This window comes from Silene latifolia, chromosome 9 (assembly GCF_048544455.1).
Source record: "Silene latifolia isolate original U9 population chromosome 9, ASM4854445v1, whole genome shotgun sequence".
NCBI lineage: Eukaryota > Viridiplantae > Streptophyta > Magnoliopsida > Caryophyllales > Caryophyllaceae > Silene > Silene latifolia.
The window spans coordinates 16909916-16933765 of record NC_133534.1 but is presented as its reverse complement, the minus strand read 5'-3'; the positions used below and the strand labels follow the sequence as shown (position 1 = coordinate 16933765).

At 37.2% G+C, this 23850-nt stretch overlaps 1 long non-coding RNA gene across 1 annotated transcript; it reads right to left on the bottom strand.

Moving 5' to 3' along the window:
* Nucleotides 1-1322: 1322 nt before the first annotated feature.
* Nucleotides 1323-21429, bottom strand: LOC141599236 (uncharacterized). Its single transcript, XR_012523774.1, has 2 exons — nucleotides 21240-21429; nucleotides 1323-1616 (listed from the first exon to the last, which is right to left on the bottom strand). It is a non-coding gene; the product is annotated as an uncharacterized LOC141599236 (long non-coding RNA).
* Between the last annotated feature and the right edge of the window lie 2421 nt (nucleotides 21430-23850).

Genomic DNA, 23850 nt, shown 5'->3' with positions numbered 1-23850 from the left:
CTACAAAATATCCAAGTTCTATATTATTCCGGTTTTCGAATAATTGTCAATTTGAGGTTTCGATCATCCTATTTCCTCCAAGTACCAACAATTACTTGTAGTCAAAGTTATACTCCTTGCGTCCCATGGTAATCTTCCTAATTTGACTTATAAAGTTTAGATTTGTTGGTCATATTGATCACAAGGACATTTAAATGCATTCGGGTTTCTTATGTCAAAATTGTTTTGAGCTCGGAATCGATAAAATGTACGTAGGAGAAAACGAAGTGTACGCTCATATTAAAAATGGGTGATGATTTTCGCAATACACATTTTACTCATCGCAGTACACTATTGACAATTATACTTCTCTCATTTCTCCTCCCATTTTATCTCTCTTATTTCTCTCTGATCTATTCTCTCTAATTTCAGATACTCATTCTCCTCTAATAAACACATACTACGTTGACAATTATTTAAATAACTGTATTGCACAACTTTATTAATATACTACGGTTTGGGTACGGTCAGTTCACCGGGAGGATCGCCCTCCCAATTCGAGTTTTACAATTATTTTACGTAAATTAGTATGTACTACGTTGATAAATTTACCTAATATCTGTATAAATATATTACGTTGATTTCTATGTAGTGCACAAAATATACGCTAAAATCAACCATTAACGATGTATAAAAAATCACTAGTTTAATTACCAAAGCACACTATCTATGTACTACATCGTTAATAGTTTTGCAGTTAAACTAATGATTTTTTGTTAGAGATGCTAAAATCAACAATTAAAGATGCTAGAAACCCTATCTTCATACGAAGTACTTGATTAACGAAGCAGATCTTCTGAAAATTCCTCCTGCAACAAGACTTATACATAACTTTCCTAATTCCTAAGCAAACAAATAAGACTGATAATCGTCTCGTTTCGATGGATGAAGGTGTTAAGGAAGCTATTGATGACGATGATGATGATAATGTTGATGATAAAGAATTTGATTTGGTGAAGAATACAGAGATACATAAACCCTAATTATTAAAAAAAGATACAAAATTATAAGAAAGAGTCAATTTAGTTATCAGTAATGAATTAGTGAATCGATGTAACAATAGAGAGAATTAGAGAAAATTAGGCTTTATGTTTTTTAGTCAAGGGTAGAAAAATGGAAAATTTGGTACAAAATGTACTGAAATGAGTAAAATGTGTACTGCGAAAATAATTTTCGTTAAAAATATTAAAAAAATATAAAGGTGGAGTTTTATGGTGGATTAGTGTAACATCCCTAAATTTTACCGACCAAAACGATAAACTAGAGATGGAAAAATTCACGGCTGTCACTCCACACTTAGCTTAAAATGCCAAGTGCAAGGTAAATACAGAGTCAATCCATAAAAACAAAGTACATGTCTCAAAACTTTATCAAATAATCAAAACGTTGAAGCGGAAGACTTAAGTCTTACAAAATCTAAAACAATAAGTATAATTCAAGTCCAAGATCTTATAAAATTTTAAATAGATTAAGACGAAGTCTTTATTCAAAATCCTTCCACGCTCGTACTAATCCCCGGATCTAGCATGCACCCATGCAGCATCTCAAGCATCTTAATTGTACCTATCAAGTATCAACTGTACCCAAAACATAAATAGGTACAGGTTCCAGTGAGGGAACGACCCAAAACATAAGGACGTCAGCAAAAGCTGAGTTTTGAGAAAAAATAAGAAGAAATGATAAATTCATAATAGAACAATATTATAAACTTTACAAGCTCCAAAAGTCAGTAAGAAAGAATTGTAATCCAAAATCAACATTATTGTAAATCCAATAACAATTATACAATCGTTCAAAGTCCATAACTTTCACCACCTGTGTGCCAAGGTCCTACCCTTGACACGGTCTAGAGGTATCACCTGTGCTTGGTCAGACTTATAAGAATGCGCATCTCTCACATTTGGGCAGTCAGTAGGATGAGGCTGCCAAAGGAGAAAGTCTAACCCCCCTAGCGAGTGGGGGCCGGTCAAACCCCACCCAAAAGGAACTCGGGCCAAGAGTTCAGATTTCGGGACGTAATCCCAGGGACGTCTTAGACGCACCTTAAAACCTGCTAGACCAACAGAACTCTCAGAGTCTGCTACATAATCACCAAGACGGCTTGCGCCGGATAATTTAAATTTCCAACTGGTGACCCATGGTCGCATAGAACAATATTTAAAATTTCAGAAAAGCTAATATAAAATCATCGTTACCAAAAGTATATAAAAACTCTTTAAATGTTAAACCGAACATGCTCTTAATTTTAAAAAGGATAAAAGTCCTTACCTCAAAGGCGACCAAACACAGCTAAGCTTAATCCAAAGATTCCTTTACTTCAAATCCGCAAGCTACAAGTTACCTAATTACTACACTATTCACAAATGAGAGTAACTCCAATTTATTACACAGACACACTATTACATAACAATGCTCAAAACACTCATAATGTCTCATTTATGCCCTCTGCTAAATTACTCTATACCCAGAAGAGGCTCCACTCCAACTGCCATCACCAGCCAATGTCAATTTAAACAAAATACCAAAGCCAAACTCCAATGTACGTGATGATAAGATCCAAGGTCAAAAAGATTAAACTCGTCCATATAATTAAGACTCAGATGTTATGAACTCTCAAATTAATGCCAAGTTGTAGAATGATTACTCTTAGAGATCCATTATGAGTGTATTAGCTACAGGCATGATATTCTAAGCACACTATGTCCACCATATTGATCACATAAAAACCCCTTTGAAAAACTATCAGTACAAATATTGAAATATGGTTTCATTCAACTGCCATAACAAACCTTTACAACCTAAGATCTCCATAAAAGCGAAGTTCTCGCCAACTCATATCCATATTAAATTAGAACCTCTACCTAGTCTATCTCACCAAAGATATTACTCAAAAGAGAAGAATGTAACTACTATCAGATACTCCCTCCGTCCCGGTCAATTGTTGGCACAAAGACCAAGGAAAGAGGAAAGGACCAATAACTAAATGACAAGTGGAACAAATTGAATGAGAATTATCAAATTACTCATCAAGTTCATTCTTAAAATAGAAAGGACAACAAATGACTGAGACACCCAAAAATGGAAAAGGACAACAAATGACCGGGACAGAGGGAGTACTAATTAATAGTATAGGCTGAGTCCCTAACTTCCACTTATAATCAACACAACGTATTGGCCATTACTGTTGTTCTGTGACACCCTTAAATCTAGCCTTAACTAATTACGTAAATTCTACAGAAAAATTGGTAGGATATGTTTGTAAATGGTTCAACTAATCAAAAACCTGCAATTTCAAAAAAATTTCTTCCTAAACCATTCACAACCAATCCAACTCAAGAAGAGTGTCAAAACCCTGCAAAAGCTGATAAACTAATTTACATACATAACCAAAGACGCGGAAATATAAGGATACAAACCAACATAGAAAAGGGAGACATATGTCCCTTCAAATTATATACAAAACCAAAAGGAAAAGGTTTACTAAAAGAATAGCCAAACTAGGTCCAAAGTTCCTTGCTCACTAGCTCGTCTGTGACCCCAACAAAGCATCAACAACCTGTCAATCGCATTTTATACAAACACGAAAGCCACAATTCAGTGGGGAGTAACTTCGAGTCCTCCCAGCCACGAATCGTCAAAATTAATGTAACATGTAATGTGACATGTAATCAATATGATAAACAATGTAATTATCATGTAATCTAACCTATGACCCCTAACTGACCAAACTAAACTATCATGTGAAACATATAACAAATTGTAATCCAAACTCTATCAACCATAGCCGGCTTGCATCTCACCTTCTATGATTCATAGAATCATCAAACAAGAAAGGGCAATATATCAAAGACAGGCATAAGTTCTTAGCACGGTCAATAGTCACTTTGTAACTCGAGTCTATACCACGAGGTAGGGAAGGTAATCGAACCGGTATCTTGGCTCAGCGGTTAATATTAATAAAACATGGCCAAGAGACAACACAACCCTAGCCTAAAATCTGCGCAGACCTAGACATGCGGATACACACCACCGCACCCAAGACCCACAACTTTTTTTTAAAACAAAGTGAAGTGAGTACCCTAAGGAGTCCACCAAAGGGTTGGCTAGTACTTAAGCTGACCCCTTACTATCAAAATAAGTAACTGAGGTCATGCCTCAACTTGGATATAAATCCACTAGTCAGGAACACAAAGGCTATCAAGCAGTGAACATATACTCGTCAGAGACTATAAAGACCTATCTATGATGAAGGCCGAAATACTCACCTAGGACCTAGTCCCAGCTAGTCCCAGCTTGAATACTTTAGCCCACACCACACAAGACTCACCACACAAGTCAAGTAAGACACCCACTTAACCATAAGAGGGCAAAAAGTCCTACTTACCAACCTAAATGCTAACATTCTATCATGTGAAAGGCTATATAAATGTCTATTCAGCAGATAAACCAACAGAATCCTCAATAAGTATTTCCAATTCTAACAATATTAACCAAATTAAAGGCTTCAGGGAATCTAGGGCCATTTCTACAATACAAGACACTATTAAATTCAATAAGCTATACATGTGAACTAAAGCTTGATAAATGACCTAAAACAAGAAAAAGGCCGATTATCTAAATCATTCAACCGAATTTTTACCCGCAACCTGCGGCAGTGCAGGGTCAAATTGCGGCTGACCAATCACTCAATTAACTGACATCGCATCAGTCAAAGGGACTAAGGCTCAGTTTTCGGCACAATCAACAAAACATTACAATTATCGCTATAAAATTCATTTTGTAAACTATCCTAACATGTGATAACTATTAATATAAGCACAATTTTACCATTAACATAATTTTTGTTACTATTATGCTTTAATTAAAAATACTACTCATTTGTTACTTATACAACTCTAACATTAATTAACCCGAAATGACCAATATTGTACGAAAAACCGCGAAACAAGCACAGACCAACCCGGGCCAACCCCAAGGCCGGCCGTGGGTCTGCGTGAACTGCTTCTGCATTCTTTGGCCGTCCCCTACACCACCATTTTTGTTTCCATTTTTGTTTAGTAAAAGACCGTCTGAACACTAATTAATCGTTCCCAATTCAACTTTGTTAATTTAAACTAACAAAAGGCATAAATTAAGCATGCATGCAACGAATTTTAACATGTGAAAACTACTACTCAAACAAAAATCACCAAACATACAAAAATAAAAAAATGTGACGATCTTTCGTCGAGTAACACGAAATATGTTACCTTAAGCTAGAAAAAGAGCAATTAGCACCTTAAACCCAAACCCTAACTAGCAACTATCCGCTTTCCTCTACAATATACGAGTCCCCGAACTCGTCTTCCAATTCTTCACCTAAATAAACAATAAAAACACAATAATTAAGCATAAATACCGAATTTCCGAAAATTGGTCTTAAAACAACTTAATGAAAACTGAAATTAGAACATACTAAGTTGTAGATCTCGGCGAGGGGATTCCGGAAAGGTAAATTTCGTGAAAATCCGATAAGAAACGAGGAAATTATGTCGATTTTTAGCTTGAAATGAAGAAAAAATGGTGTTTTGGTTTGATGGTTCAAGGGAATGACGATAGAGGAAGAAGGAGGTAAGAAAATCAGAAAAAAAAAAAAGAAAAAAAAGGGGGAGGGGAGCCGTGTAAGGGAGAAAGGAAAGGAAGGAGTCGAGTTCGAGTCGGGATTTTTCGAGTCGGTTTTGACTCGGTTCGATAATAATTAAAACCGTAAGTCAAATGCAAATTCCGACAAGACCAAAGTTTTTAAACACGAGATTACAAGAAAATTGAATATTCATACGACCCATTTCCAATTTCGTTTACCCAACGTTCAAAAGAATTGTCATTTTCCCCCCCGATACGCCCTTAATTCGAAATAAAAGATTTTACACGGTTTAAACTATTTTAAAACATTTCAAAACTATCAAAATAAATACTTTTCTTCAAAATATAATAAAATTATATTTCTTTGAATTATTTTTACTTTAAATACATTAATGTCAAATTTTACTTGATTAATTAATTATTTTCGAAATATATTAACGGTCCGAAATTTACGGGGTGTTACAATCACCCCTCCTTTTAAAAAGTTTCGCCCTCGAAACTTAGAAGGAGAAATTATAGTTATAAGAAAATATAGGTATCTTTTCAATGAAACGGTGATACTCTTGTTGATGAGACAAGAACATCCGTATTCATATTAAGATATAAAAATATTTCTACACCAATAAATGAGAAAACCCATTATTGGGACGTCACCAACAACGAGATTCAACATTCACTAATGTTAAAACCATTGAAAATCATACAAGCATTTTCAAACTTTTAGTTTAAAATTCTATAGTAAGAATACTATCTTTACTAATTATGATTATACAAGGCTTAGTAATTCGGAAAAAGAGTAAGAAAAGGAATACCTTATGGAAATAAATTAAAATTTCATTTTCAAATCTTTAAAAATAGGTTAGGTTTGCAGAAGCAACATAAAATTTTATGAATGAATCAAAACTGGTGGCTTGAAAATTTAGAATTGTACAACACGGAAAATAACTTAGATAGTATATAAAACAAAGTATATTAAGATGATTCAACCTTAACTAATCAAAAAGAGCTATGATGAATTTTATAGGGTAAGAATTGAAGTCATAATTACAAGGATGTCAAAGATAGAGTTTCATAGGTTACCAACATCAAACTTACGAGAGGAGTATGATGATGTAAGGAAGAGAGATATGAGCGGTAACGCTCATGATCAAGGAAGAAGGGAAATTAGACACCAAGGAAACGCCAGACACTCATATCTCAAATAACAACATCACTCCCAAGAGTCTCCTCAATCACTTATGTTACTTCTTCCTAACATATTCCCTGGAACAAGATATTTCACTATAAGTGTGATCTCATCGCTCCAAATTCTCAAACATCCCGAAACAACTTTCACAAGCCTAAGGTCAAGACTTCCAACAAAGCTGTATTTGTATCCCACTAGTGTCAACTATGGGTTCCTCAAAAAGTAAACCTTCAATCAAGAGTCCCAATACCATGCTCTAAACTCCAAGAGAAGGTTCCTCAAATATTCCACAAGGTTCTCATTTCAAAACAAGGTAGTAACATACCAACCTCAAATTATGAAAAATCAATAGGATCTCAAGTTTCTCTATCCTTTTACTTATTAAGGATTCTCAAAAGCAGAACTACACCCAGCTTGAACATCGTCTCATCATCTCAAGCACTCAATGCGACCTCAAGGTCTATAAAACTATAGGATTAACAAATTCTTCTCAATACTAAGTCTCTCTCAACTCAAGAACTCTCAAGAGCCAACTAATACCACATCACATCACCAATCCATTCTGGTCATCAACATCCCCAAGGTGTATTCTTTCAAATTTGATATCCTAAACTTACTTACCATCAAATTCTCAAGGTACAAGGTCATAATTGTAACAACACTTTATCACCTCAGAGTTCCTAAAACCATAAATTGAAATTATGTTCCTTAGCCTAACAATTGGTGTCATCCATACCATTACCCTTTCTAGTTACCAAAACAAGTGCTAAAACCTCCCAATAATGTAGCTTACTCTCACTCTCATGCCATACCTCAAGTAGTAATCAATATCACTCACTAAAACCAACTAATAATCCCACATTTAATATTTCTCACACGGTAACATATACATTATCAAACCTTCATCTCCAAAGTGATTATGGAAGCCAAACACAAACTTGACTACTTAGCCAATCCTATATCCTCAAGTCACATCTCACTAACTCCGTAAACATGGTCAACAAGGTACCAACTATACTAAGGAGATAAGGAGTGATAGAGAAACGGTAAAACATTTCCGAAGGGTGCATGAATTCGATAAATTAGGAAACTAAGGAGTCGGTCCGTAAAGATAACGGTTGACATAAATAACAGGTATTCAAGTTAAGAAGATATCTCGGGTAAGAAGAAGATACGTAAAATTCGGCATAAAAACAAGGTTCAACGAACGTTAGAGAGAAGGAAAGGAGAATAGAAGTGGCACAATGAAAGGGTTACCGCTTACCAAACACTCATCAAAGCTTATGATCGATATGATAAGGTTACATCACTAAGGTGCTCAACCAAGCCCCAACAGTCTACCAAATTATAAGACTAACAAGGACTTCACAATGGTAGGTATTCCTCAACTCAATTGATTCTAAGAGCCAAAATCAATTCACCACACAATTTCATTTGTTAACATCCAAGTCCCAAAGTATCTCCTTTACAATTCTCGTCATTGAACTTCACTTACTATGTCATCCCCAAGTACCATAGCTTATCTACTCCATCATCTCACCACTTAATACTTCTAGTCTCCGATACCATAAATTAGAATCACACCTGATGCGTGTCATTTATATGATGTTTTACATCTCTTTTTACACGCATTTCAGAGCTCAATTGTGCCATATATGCCCATATTTCTCTATTTTCCTCTACTTTCGTGCTTTTGTACTTTATTGCAGAAATGTGGAGAATTTAGCGGGAAATCAAGCAAAATCTGTCCCCGAGTAATCTGCATTGCAAATGACGTGAAGGAATTTCTTAAGGAACGAGCTTGGTGCGCAATCCAAGGCCCGAAAGACGAATTCACGAGTTAAAAGAAGTCAAGTAGCAGCTTAGCCAGTCGACCGACCAACCTAATCAGTCGATCGACCAAGGCTCGGTTTCCAGAAGCTACTGTTGCTGAGGAGCAGTCGATCGACCAGCATCTTTAGTCGATCGACCAGATTTCGATTCCAGACGAGATTTAGAAAGCCCGTGAAGTTTAGGTTTTAGAAGAAGTTGTTGCGTTGATTGCTATATAACGTAACACCAGCATCTAGTTTTAGGATCGAATAATATATCAGAGAATACATTAAGTTTCACATCATAATAATTTAGCTTATTTCGGAGTTAGGGTTTTGGATTATCGACTTTAGCATTGGAATTTTGCGATTGTTCTTAATCTTTCCTCTGAATTTTCGGTATTCATTCTGCCCTATTTCCGTTTATTGCTTTTATTAGAATAGGATTGATAGTTAGTGCCCCAAAAAGCCAATTATCGTTTCGTCATTATTGTTATTTACATCAAGCATGAATTCTGTAATTGTCATGAGTTTTATTGTTGTTTTTACCTTCATCATGAGTAGCTAAATAGCTTGTGCTAGGATGTAGGCGATTTATGGCTAGGCGGCATTAGATTGAACACGGACTGAACCCGCGTGTCAGTCGATCGACTGACATTGTTGGTCGATCGACTGACCTTGTAAGGTCACCCTTCGTTTTAATTGTTTTTAAACTTGTATTTAACGAATCGAATGCATGCGACCAGTTAGATACCTATTTTGTGACCGACCCATTAGATCGAAAGATAGGGTAGGTTGCTTGACCGTCAATTAATTCGACTAAACTGTGCTAAGATCGAAAGATAGGTATAGTTTAGACCATTAGTCACTTTTCAGGACGAAAGTTAGTATTAGTGACATTAGGGACCTATAGCGAGATCGAGAGATGCTATTTGTTAGGAGTGGACCGAGAGGACCTCTTATTTCCCGCCTTACTTGTGTTTAATTCAGACCGACTTAGTTTGCTGCCGCCGAAGCTGTAATGACCCGACCATCCTAGTACCTTTCTCTTATCTGTTTATTACGTTTATTATCTTTGTTATCTTTAGCTGTCGACCAACTCAAATCAACCCCCGTAATAGTTACCTCAGACTGAACATAAAACAACTGAAGTTTACAACTGCCTCCTTGTGGTTCGACCCTGTTACCACTAGCTTAGGTTAGTCTTAATAGGAGATTATAAATTTATTTTTGGTACTCACAACGACGGGTATCAAATTTTGGCGCCGTTGCCGGGGAGGCAATAGTCCTAATTTTAGTTGTTTTTGTTTTTAGTCTTTCTTAGTTTAAGGAACATCCGTTCCTTAAACTGTTCTTATATTTTGTTGTAGTTTCCTCTTATGCGCAGGTCACAGGGTGGTCCATTACTGCCATTTGATCCAGAGATTGAAAGATCTTTGCACGTAAAGAGGAGGTTATTTCAAGAACAACAGCCGGAAGGGCCAAGTTCTCATTCTAGCTTTTACGAGAACGAGCTGTTCGAAGAAAATCCACCATCTTCACCCGTTTCTACATCTTGGTAGAGACAGTTACTTCTCCGAATTTTCGGTCATGGCCGAGGAAGCGAGTATAGCTAGTTTTTCTGAGCCGACGGCCGCGAACTTATATAAGGGATTCGAACTACCGGGAGAAGCCGAAAGTTCGAACCAAAGCCCGCCTACATCACTATGGTAGAGAGAAACCGATTCGGGGAGCTGCAAATGAAGATGCGCTAAACATATGGAGACCTTCATTGACTACTGCTGCTCCATTCCCCCACCAGCTGGCGTGACCCAGGACCAGATCAAGGAAACTATGTTTATCTTCTCCCTTAGCGATGCTGCAAGGGAATGGTATAGAGATCTGGACCGAGCTGCTCTAGAGATTACTGATTGGAATACATTGGCACTAGCGTTCTACAAGAAGTACTTTTCTGCTTCAAGGACGATCGCTATTAGAGCTCAGATCACGGGCTTTAAACAAGGACCAGATGAAAATTTCCACGAAGCGTGGGTCCGATTCAAGAAGTTGGTGCGAACCATACCGCACCATGGGTTTGCGAAATGGAGTTTGTGCAATCATTTCTACAATGGGTTGTACGACGATCAGAGGGCCATTTTGGATGCTGCAGCCAATGGAAGATTCGCTGAGAATTTGGGAGCAACAAAAGGGTGGAAGATCATTGACGATCTAGCTACCCACAAGGCCGAGTATGGGAATTCGAGAGGGAACCAGAGGAGAGCTGCTGAATCCTCCTCTGTTGCTGCACTTGAGGCTCTTACCGCGAGATTCGACAAATATGAGCTAGGGGGAGCATCTAAAGGTGGGATGTACCAAGTCAATGCTTTGTGCGGGACGGTCCCTTCGTGCCTCGTGAAAGGTGTGGAGTTGAGGGCCATGTCTCGAAAAACTGCCTAGTCCTTTTGAATCATGTCTTTGCGCTTTCAACACTATAGGCAGACAAACACCTACTACGAGCCACCACATCCGAACCTGAGTTGGAGGAGCCAGAATGTCCAAAACCTAACTCAACCTCCGCCACAACAGCAGCCATATGTGCCTCCTCATCAAAAGCAACAACAGTATCAAAAGCCTCCTTATGTGCCGCAGCAGCAACAGTCACCGAATTCTGAGTTTGCCGAGCTTAAGAATCTGTTGCTTAAGGAGTCCCAAGCAAGAGAGGTCGGGATGAAGCTATTAGAGAGCCAAATTGCTCAATTGGCTAGTAAAAATAACACTCGAGCTCCCGGGCACTTACCCACTCAACCCGAGCAAAAGGAGACCCTACATGCCATCAGCTTGAGGAGCGGGTCCGCCCTTGATGGTCCTGCCATGGTCGAGAAAGCTGTTGAGAAGAATGAGGCAGATCCGAGTCCAAACAAAGCTGTAACGGATAAATCAAAAAAAAATGCCGTCGCCAGGGTATTTGATCGATCGATCGATATACCTAGTCGATCGATCAAACACGGGTTCTGAGGAGCTTCGTGCAGTGCAATCCAGATCGATCGATCGAGGAGGATGGTCGATCGACCAATGTTATCACGATGTTGAAGAGTTTCGTCCTTTAATGCCAACTAATCTACGAGACCACTTGTTTCGGGGTACCACAGTCCCGAAAGTTTTGGGGACAGACCCGAGTGCTGATGGGTCAGTCCCGGCTCCGAAGTTTGATCCAATGACGGTTAATGGGTCTCATTTGAGACGGTCTGAGGAGGGGTCTAGCTTCAACAAAGAAAAGGTGACGGACTTCCAGCCAAGGTCCAAGGACGCCGGCGCACGCGAATTAGAAGAGAGGGCTAAGGTGCTCCTTACAGCCCCATATCCGGAGAGACTCGTGCCAACCAAGGAACAGGTATCTTTTGGCTAGAGGTGGCAAACGAGTCAATCGGATCAGTTTTGGTTCGGGTTCTTTCGGATCGGGTTATTTCGGTTTATCTTTTTTTTCGATTTCAGTTCGGTTCAATTCAGGTTGGATTCAGTTTTCACTTTTAATCGGTTGTAGATATTTCGGGTTGGTTCAGGTTCGAGTTGGGTCAATATCGGTGCAAATAAGGTTCGAGTCGGGTCAATATCAGAGCAGATGAGATTCGAGTCAGGTCATAATCGGATCGGATGTCAAGGGATTAGGTTTTTATTAAAAGATTGGATATAATACGAATATTTTTTTATAAAAAAAGTAATAAATAAAGTTTTGTTGCATAACTACGATATAATATTAATTCATTGACGTCAAAGGGGTGACACTCATGTACAAAAAGACACCCTAAATGTGACGCCTAGGTACATTCGGGTCATTTCGGGTTTCAATGTTCGGTTTCCGTCATCAATGTACGGGTTGAAATCGGTTCAGGTATATATCGGTTCGGATTAAAACAATTCAGGTTGAAACAGTTCAGGTTCATTCGATCTTGGGTCTATTTCGGATATTACAAATTCGGTTTGATTTCGAATCAATTCAGGTCGATTCAGGTTTCGGGGTGAAGTTCAGTTATACCTTTCAGGTGTACGGTCAGGTGTCGATTCGGGTATTTTCGATCGGATTTTCGGGTTCGGTATACTTTTGCCAGGTCTACTTTTGGCAAATTTGAGAAAGTTATTCGTAGCTTAAATGTTCAGGTACCCTTTCTTGAGTTAGTTAACCAAGTGCCAACATATACTAAGTTTATGAAACAGTTGTTGTCAAAGAAAAAATCACTTGAACATGTTCATACTGTTGCGTTAACCAAAGAGTCTTGCTCCTACTTGTCTCACACTGCGCCCCATAAGTTAGAAGACCCGGGCAGTTTTTCCGTCCCTTGTAGCATAGGTACCTTTTCTATCGAAAAGGCTTTATGTGACTTGGGAGCTAGCATAAGTGTCATGCCCTTGAGTTTAGCTAGGAAGCTTAAACTGACCAGGTTTGCTATCACTGAGATGACAGTCCAGATGGCTGACCGCTCTGCGGTCGAACCCATAGGAGTCCTAGAGGACATACCCGTCCAGATAGGGAAGTTTTTCTTCCCTGTTGACTTTGTTGTCCTTGACATGCCTGAGGATGACCATATTCCCATTATTTTGGGTAGGCCATTTCTGCACACTGCTGGTGCAGTCATCGACGTCGGTTTAGGAACCTTGACCTTCAAGGTTGGGAAACACTCTATTATTTTTGCCCAACCGGCTAAGAAAAAGGATGCCATGTGGCCTGTCACCTGTAACACGGTTTCTGAAAAGAAATCGTATTTTGTGCTTCCTGAATTGCCTGTCTCTGTATCTACTGCTGTGTTAACCCCTCCGCCCCGAACTGGGAGCAAGAAGGAGGAAAAACTTGTTGTTTTAGACATCGCAGGCGCTGGTTTGGGGAAGGAAGAGCCGTTGGATGCTCCAGCTGCGACAGAGCAGATCGTTTCAAGAGGAGGTCTTGGATGCTTAAGCTATGGGACTGACGAGGAAGTGGAAGATGAGCCAGTTAAGGTGAGATGGGCAGATTTGGAGTCTGACGACTCCGAGGAAGTCCTTGATTGGGGAGATGACGAAGCTGATCAGCTGAATTCTCCGACTGTCGAAGCTACGAAGGGTGCAACTGATAAGATGAGCACCATTGAGGCTACCTCTAGTAGCCAGAAGCCGACGAAGTGGGCCATCCCTTGGTCCTTTTTGATCAACTATTAGTTGATCAAGTTCGTTATAAACTTCATTTTATTGCTTTCGAACTATTTTTTATTGCTTTTGAGTGCGCGATAACTTCGCTTTTATTTCGTTTGCTTAGGATTTTTAAGTACTTTAGACTTCGTTCTGGGTTTTGCGCAATTTTGGGCGCGTACTATTGTGCATTTGCAGGTAATTAGAGCTTATTAGCTCAAATCATTGAGCAATTACGAAGAAATAAGACACTGCAGCAGTGTTTTCAGTCGATCGACTGGTATCATTGGTCGATCAACTGAGTTGCGGGTTACAGGAGCTACTGTTCACGACCATCTGGTCGATCGACTGCCTCCTTAGGTCGATCGACTGCTGCTGCTGCTGTATTCGTTCACGACCTCTCCCCTGCTGTGTTGGGTCGATATGCGGACCTAAGGGAGTTTTCTACTCCGCTTTATTTTCCGTCGAATCATCTATTTCTTCTTCTGTTTCAATTGTGCACAATATTTACGTTTCAAAATTGCTTTCTTCAGTCTTATGCGTGGTGTTTTCTGTCTTTCAGGTTCTTATTGGTAGCACTGCTGGCTACTGAAACCTCCTAGCTCACGCTGGTTTGGGGAGGTTTCCTTTGCTGCGCTTAAAGTCTTGTGAGTTCCCAAGTCTTTACTTTATGTCTTTGTTTTTATTTCCCTTTTTCTCGCAAATTCCCATTTCTCTTTTCTTCATTATTTGATTTTGCACAATGGGGACATTGTGCGATTTGGTTTGGGGAAGGGTTTTGCGTCGCATATCATTTGCTTGCATTCACGTTTAATTTTGTTTTGCATTGTTTTATTTCATTTCTCTTATATATACAAAATTCAAAAAAATTGAAAAAAAAATTCAAAAAATTACATAAAATGCACGTTTATTTTAGCATATAGGTCGAGTCGGAACGGTAGTATTTCTATGATGATTTTGCATTTGCACCTGTTTTGCCTGAGCCTTGCTTGACTTACATGTTATTAGTAGAATCGTAAGTGCATATCTACGAGTTTTCGTTACATTCTTGCTGAACTTGAGACTTGACTTTAATAATTGGCAAGCTACATTATATTCTGAGTTTTTAGAGCCCATAACTGGTGTCATCCATGACCAGTTCATCTAGGAATGTGAGTAGTACTCCTTATGAGGCATGTTTCCTTAATTTGCATAATTATGAATTTGATCTACTTAATACCTGTATGCATTCGGTTTGTGGTTAGTTGACACATGTGGTAGAGGTTGCCTTTTCTCATTTTACCCATAAGCTCCACATCTGCCAAAAATAACCTTTTTGTCCCATTTACTACACCCTACATTTAGCCTGTCCCTTGTCGAGCTAGTAGTCCATGTTCTTGGGATTGTTATTCATTTTTGGTGGTATTTGCTCATGTTTGAGATGATGGTTGGAAAATGAAAGAAGAAAAGAAAAGAAAAAAAATGATGAAAAAAAATGATTCGAAAAAAGAGAAAAAAAAAAAAGAGGAAAAAATCTGTACTGTTCATATGAGTCGATCGACTGCTCCTTTTGGTCGATCGACTGAGTTTCGAAGAGAAAAAGAAAGATCAATTCGCATAATTTAATCCTTATCTTTTGGCGATTTTTGCTCCCATGTTTCATTTATATCCTATGGGGAGTTTTATTGATTTGATAGTTTGGAGATTGTGAGTTTTGTGCTTGCTATAGCACCGTTTCGTTTGATTATGAGAAAGAAGTCGGATGTTGCCCTTTGGTTCCGTTTTGGTACTAGCTTGATCACCTGTACCTCCACTTTACCATTAAATGTTTTGCCTCTTCTTACCCATACCTCACATTTCCATAATTATACCTCGGCGTGTGTCAATGGTCATCTGTTTGGTTGGAATGCGTATGTACGGTCATAGAGGTCGTCTTCATAATTTATTGCTGGCATGTTTTCATAGGTCGTAGTTAGGTGAGAGTCACTACAAATATTAATTCTTTCTATCTTACAAATATATCACCTGTGCTTAATTGAGTGATTTGAGCGACCCGCGAGAGTCCAATTTGATAAGTCTCTATAGTCAACGGTTCAGCAGTTTTTGACGACTGTATAATTCGTTTGCACGATTCACATTACTAGTTGATTGTTGGTTGTGCATTAAATTGGTTTAGGCCTTACAGTTTGCATTTCGCTCTGAGATTGAACTCGTTCCATTAGGTCATTAGATCGAGTCTAGTTCTTGCTTGGGGACAAGCAAGGTTTGGTTTGGGGAGATTTGATGCGTGTCATTTATATGATGTTTTACATCTCTTTTTACACGCATTTCAGAGCTCAATTGTGCCATATATGCCCATATTTCTCTATTTTCCTCTACTTTCGTGCTTTTGTACTTTATTGCAGAAATGTGGAGAATTTAGCGGGAAATCAAGCAAAATCTGTCCCCGAGTAATCTGCATTGCAAATGACGTGAAGGAATTTCTTAAGGAACGAGCTTGGTGCGCAATCCAAGGCCCGAAAGACGAATTCACGAGTTAAAAGAAGTCAAGTAGCAGCTTAGCCAGTCGACCGACCAACCTAATCAGTCGATCGACCAAGGCTCGGTTTCCAGAAGCTACTGTTGCTGAGGAGCAGTCGATCGACCAGCATCTTTAGTCGATCGACCAGATTTCGATTCCAGACGAGATTTAGAAAGCCCGTGAAGTTTAGGTTTTAGAAGAATTTGTTGCGTTGATTGCTATATAACGTAACACCAGCATCTAGTTTTAGGATCGAATAATATATCAGAGAATACATTAAGTTTCACATCATAATAATTTAGCTTATTTCGGAGTTAGGGTTTTGGATTATCGACTTTAGCATTGGAATTTTGCGATTGTTCTTAATCTTTCCTCTGAATTTTCGGTATTCATTCTGCCCTATTTCCGTTTATTGCTTTTATTAGAATAGGATTGATAGTTAGTGCCCCAAAAAGCCAATTATCGTTTCGTCATTATTGTTATTTACATCAAGCATGAATTCTGTAATTGTCATGAGTTTTATTGTTGTTTTTACCTTCATCATGAGTAGCTAAATAGCTTGTGCTAGGATGTAGGCGATTTATGGCTAGGCGGCATTAGATTGAACACGGACTGAACCCGCGTGTCAGTCGATCGACTGACATTGTTGGTCGATCGACTGACCTTGTAAGGTCACCCTTCGTTTTAATTGTTTTTAAACTTGTATTTAACGAATCGAATGCATGCGACCAGTTAGATACCTATTTTGTGACCGACCCATTAGATCGAAAGATAGGGTAGGTTGCTTGACCGTCAATTAATTCGACTAAACTGTGCTAAGATCGAAAGATAGGTATAGTTTAGACCATTAGTCACTTTTCAGGACGAAAGTTAGTATTAGTGACATTAGGGACCTATAGCGAGATCGAGAGATGCTATTTGTTAGGAGTGGACCGAGAGGACCTCTTATTTCCCGCCTTACTTGTGTTAAATTCAGACCGACTTAGTTTGCTGCCGCCGAAGCTGTAATGACCCGACCATCCTAGTACCTTTCTCTTATCTGTTTATTACGTTTATTATCTTTGTTATCTTTAGCTGTCGACCAACTCAAATCAACCCCCGTAATAGTTACCTCAGACTGAACATAAAACAACTGAAGTTTACAACTGCCTCCTTGTGGTTCGACCCTGTTACCACTAGCTTAGGTTAGTCTTAATAGGAGATTATAAATTTATTTTTGGTACTCACAACGACGGGTATCAACACCCTCGAACTCACGAACTACATCGAACAACATTCCACCAAAATTCCCAAATCCAGATATGATTAATAAGGTCAACCACGTGTTCTCAAATTTCGAAAGGTCAACAAGGGCTACTTTATACTAGATTTGGTCAACTTAAAAGGTTTAACAAACTAACTAATTCCAAAGTACAATACCAATCCATTGAGCAACATCAATGTCCTATTGTATTCCTTTCAAGGCCTACAAGGATTAGGGCTAACTATCATTCCTTTAATTCTCCACAATCAATACCGAGACTCTCAAATGAAGTAGCTTAGGTTCATTACATCTTATGTGCTAAGGTAGTACCCACGCTCAATCACCTATAACAAACAAGCTCTCAAAAGACATAAATCCCAAGGTGTTTCTCAACTCACTAGACTCTCATATCAAGCACAACTAACAAGACTAACCAAAGGATCCCAAGTTATATCCTCCTATACAACTCAAACCTTAAACAATCAATTTCTCAACTCGTTCTCACCCTCCAATGATACATTCTCTCAAAACCGGGTTCTCTTGAACAAGGGAACTATCCTGCGGAATAAAAGGAAGGTGTCCACAAGGACTCTTATTATAAAAAGAAAACGAACCAAGGATGAAACGGAAGAAAGAATTGAAGAGCAGTTACCAAGGCAAGACAAGAGGAATTTGGAAGACAAATAAACAACGAGATTGGAATACTAGGGTAAGATTGCATTATCTACATTTATTGGAGAGCCAACTTACAAAAGAGAAAATCAATTAGTACCTAACAATTAGCAATCACAAATAGACTACCACATAAAATCCTATATCTACCCATCCTACCCATCTCTCAAGTTTATTATTTAGAGGTCGAGTGATTTTTAAGTGGGGTGCACAAACGTGCATCGGGAGCAATATGCTCTGATACCAACCGTGACACCCTTAAATCTAGCCTTAACTAATTACGTAAATTCTACAGAAAAATTGGTAGGATATGTTTGTAAATGGTTCAACTAATCAAAAACCTGCAATTTCAAAAAAATTTCTTCCTAAACCATTCACAACCAATCCAACTCAAGAAGAGTGTCAAAACCCTGCAAAAGCTGATAAACTAATTTACATACATAACCAAAGACGCGGAAATATAAGGATACAAACCAACATAGAAAAGGGAGACATATGTCCCTTCAAATTATTTACAAAACCAAAAGGAAAAGGTTTACTAAAAGAATAGCCAAACTAGGTCCAAGGTTCCTTGCTCACTAGCTCGTCTGTGACCCCAACAAAGCATCAACAACCTGTCAATCGCATTTTATACAAACACGAAAGCCACAATTCAGTGGGGAGTAACTTCGAGTCCTCCCAGCCACGAATCGTCAAAATTAATGTAACATGTAATGTGACATGTAATCAATATGATAAACAATGTAATTATCATGTAATCTAACCTATGACCCCTAACTGACCAAACTAAACTATCATGTGAAACATATAACAAATTGTAATCCAAACTCTATCAACCATAGCCGGCTTGCATCTCACCTTCTATGATTCATAGAATCATCAAACAAGAAAGGGCAATATATCAAAGACAGGCATAAGTTCTTAGCACGGTCAATAGTTACTTTGTAACTCGAGTCTATACCACGAGGTTGGGAAGGTAATCGAACCGGTATCTTGGCTCAGCGGTTAATATTAATAAAACATGGCCAAGAGACAACACAACCCTAGCCTAAAATCTGCGCAGACCTAGACATGCGGATACACACCACCGCACCCAAGACCCACAACTTTTTTTAAAAACAAAGTGAAGTGAGTACCCTAAGGAGTCCACCAAAGGGTTGGCTAGTACTTAAGCTGACCCCTTACTATCAAAATAAGTAACTGAGGTCATGCCCCAACTTGGATATAAATCCACTAGTCAGGAACACAAAGGCTATCAAGCAGTGAACATATACTCGTCAGAGACACAAAGGCCGATTATCTAAATCATTCAACCGAATTTTTACCCGCAACCCCAGCCCTGCGACAGGTACGGGTCAAATTGCGGCTAACCAATCACTCAATTAACTGACATCGCATCAGTCAAAGGGACTAAGGCTCAGTTTTCGGCACAATCAACAAAACATTACAATTATCGCTATAAAATTCATTTTGTAAACTATCCTAACATGTGATAACTATTAATATAAGCAAAATTTTACCATTAACATAATTTTTGTTACTAGTATGCTTTAATTCAAAATACTACTCATTTGTTACTTATACAACTCTAACATTAATTAACCCGAAATGACCAATATTGTACGAAAAACCGCGAAACAAGCACAGACCAACCCGGGCCAACCCCAAGGCCGGCCGTGGGCCTGTCGGCTGCTGGCCGTCCCCTACACCTCCATTTTTTTTCCATTTTTGTTTAGTAAAAGACCGTCTGAACACTAATTAATCGTTCCCAATTCAACTTTGTTAATTTAAACTAACAAAAGGCATAAATTAAGCATGCATGCAACGAATTTTAACATGTGAAAACTACTACTCAAACAAAAATCACCAAACATACAAAAATCAAAACATGTGACGATCTTTCGTCGAGTAACACGAAATATGTTACCTTAAGCTAGAAAAAGAGCAATTAGCACCTTAAACCCAAACCCTAACTAGCAACTATCCGCTTTCCTCTATAATATACGAGTCCCCGAACTCGTCTTCCAATTCTTCACCTAAATAAACAATAAAAACACAATAATTAAGCATAAATACCGAATTTCCGAAAATTGGTCTTAAAACAACTTAATGAAAACTGAAATTAGAACATACTAAGTTGTAGATCTCGGCGAGGGGATTCCGGAAAGGTAAATTTCGTGAAAATCCGATAAGAAACGAGGAAATTATGTCGATTTTTAGCTTGAAATGAAGAAAAAATGGTGTTTTGGTTTGATGGTTCAAGGGAATGACGATAGAGGAAGAAGGAGGTAAGAAAATCAGAAAAAAAAAAAAAAAGAAAAGAAAGGGTGAGGGGAGTCGTGTAAGGGAGAAAGGAAAGGAAGGAATCGAGTTCGAGTCGGGATTTTTCGAGTCGGTTTTGACTCGGTACGATAATAATTAAAACCGTAAGTAAAATGCAAATTCCGACAAGACCAAAGTTTTTAAACACGAGATTACAAGAAAATTGAATATTCATACGACCCATTTTCAATTTCGTTTACCCAACGTTCAAAAGAATTGTCATTTTCCCCCCGATACGCCCTTAATTCGAAATAAAAGATTTTACACGGTTTAAACTATTTTTAAACATTTCAAAACTATCAAAATAAATACTTTTATTCAAAATATAATAAAATTATATTTCTTTGAATTATTTTTACTTTAAATACATTAATGTCAAATTTGTACTTGATTAATTAATTATTTTCGAAATATATTAACGGTCCGAAATTTACGGGGCGTTACATGTTTTCTTATCAGACCCGAATCCGACATTAACGCACTCAAAACATCATATAATCGCCCTTATGTTCAAACTGAATAAGGATCCATTCATTCGTCTCCAAGGCTCCCTCGGCTCCATTAAACTGACATTGAAGCAACTCAACTTGTCCGACTTAAACACGCAATTAATATACAGCCCCGGGTAGATTTTGACAAGGAAATATATTTAAGAACATATCATAAATCTATTTATAACAAAACAAAAAAATTGAGTAGCACACATACTTATTGTTTATATAAAGCAAGTGAGAAGAATTGAGACGATCAACAATCCGGTCAGAGAATCGAAATCAACAACGTGCAGCAAGAGGAAACGACAGATGGAAAATAAAAGGGAAAAAGAAGAAAGGGATATGTGGTGATAGAGGCAGAGATTCTAAAGTAGTATAATAATGAGCAGAACATGTGGAGGATCGGTAAATAGGGTTTTAAGAATCTTATCTATATAAATTCAGAAGACAATATTCATCATACAGAGATCCACGTCATTAATGCAAATTTTTTTTTTTTTCGAAAATCCAGGTTATGGTGGGACCCATGTGTGTGCAACGTATTTAATTGCTCAGATATCCGTCGTTTAAAACATGCGCTAAAATCCGTCTCGCAACAAATTATATAAAATCATCTTATGGAATACTTCTTCGAATTAATATTATGATAAAATTTTATACATTCCGTGTAAAGAAAATGAATAACATTTACGCAGAATTAATTACAAAAGCAAGTTAACGTAATTGAATTACATAATTTTTGAAACAAAATTACACAATAAAATTACATAATTTCAGGAACGAATTACACTTATATACGAATCGAAAATACATCGGGAATGAATTACAAAATGAATAACATGTATTTTTGTTATGAATAATTTTACCATACAGTAAATTTAATCAAAACATAATTTTTAAAAATACAGTGTACAATTTTTTTTTTAAATATCAATAATGACGGCATTTGTACTTGGAATATAAAACTCGGAATCTGAACTACCGGCCGCGTACACCGAAATTGGTAGGTGACAATGATAGGAAACCGAGTTAATATAGACTTCAAGAAGCATTGAAAGCTATTTTTTTTTTACTCTAGAAAAACAATTAAATAAATTTTCATTTAATTTACACATGTTTGTAACAAATTTAAACATTAATTATGTACATCGTTGATTTAGACCAATTAGATAGGTACAATAGAAATGCAAAAACAAATATACATAAAAAAACATTCATTCTGGCCCAAATACATACCCGTGCAATTTTGCACGGGTTTAAAACTAGTTATTATTATTTTTTTCGTCATCAGCTGGGTTTAATTAAACCAAATTGAATTCGGGCTTTTAAAATAATTGTCGATCACGAATATTCCAAAACCGAGTTATTTTCAAAAGTTAAAAACACATTTATTCTCAATAATAAAATGTAGCTATAAGATTTACAAATTCCCAAAATTTAAAACCAAACTAAAATAAGAGAGTAACATCCTATAAATAAATCGGAAAATTAACGGGGTGTTACAATTAGTGTGAGGTATTGATGACATTTTTGTAAATATAGATTTTAAATAAGGAATAGAATTATCATTTTCTTAGCTAAATAAGGAAATATGTAAAGTGGAGTTGAATGGACGAAAAAGAAATATTTGCAAAGTGGAGTTGAGTTGAGTGAGTATATACTCAGAATGTGTAAAACAGTCCGGATAAACATTTGCATTTTCGTTTTTGACGTCTTACAAAGCAAAAGAAAATGTCATGATATACCCGAGTTCAATCAATAATCCAAGTAAATAATTTAAAGATAGTGTTCTCATTCATCATTTTTGGGATAATAATGCTATATATAAAAGGGTACACATTTATTCACGGAACAATAGACTAGTCCAAGGGATTTATGTGTAATTAGTTTTATGCCCGTGCAGAAATTGCATGGTCTACATTGATAAAATTTGTTAAATATATATTTTATTGTCAGAAAATCCACGATTAGGTATTAGTATATTATGACATTTAAATTTTTTGATTATAAGTCATATTTTTAATTTAAGAGAATGTAAAAATTGGTAAACGAAATGTGTCGCAGACTATTTTTAACCCGTATTTTAACTATCATTCGACCCATATTCATTTTTACCCGTATTTTATCCTGACATGGTTAATCTGTTTAACGTAATCTAAATTAACCCGACTTGCATAATCCAAATGCAACCATAATGAATTGATTAAGCTCGTTTACAGGCGACTTGATGTGAATCAATATAAAAAAACAATACCATAAATAACCATATAATAATACACGTGGAATCCAAATTATTCGATCTAGCCCGAGTATCGCCGTTTTAAGGTTACTAGGTCAAGTAATAAGAATCAGTCAAAGATTTGGATTTGTCTTATATGCTAAAATGAGATGGGTATGTACTTACCCGTTTTAATGTTAAAGCTGAATACTTTTATTTTAAGGGAGTCTAACTGGAGACAAACCTAACTCCATACATAAAATACAAACTGCATGAATATGGTTCAAATAGTAATTTTATATTACTTAGAATAGATTAAAAGTAATGTTAATTAATACTCCCTCCACATCTATTTGTTCTACACATTTATCTTTTTGGAAGTCAAAGTATTAAACCTTGACCATAAATACATCATAAAATAAAATAATTCATAATACGATATTTACATAGTTACATTTGCTATAAAAAATATTTCATAAAAAAATATTTTTAACCGAAATAAATAATGTATAGGTGGTTAAAATGACGGTCAAAGCGTCGCTTAGAATTCAGGGGCGAAGTCAGGATTTGTTGTTTGGGGTAGCGAAGTTCCTAAAACTATGCTTAT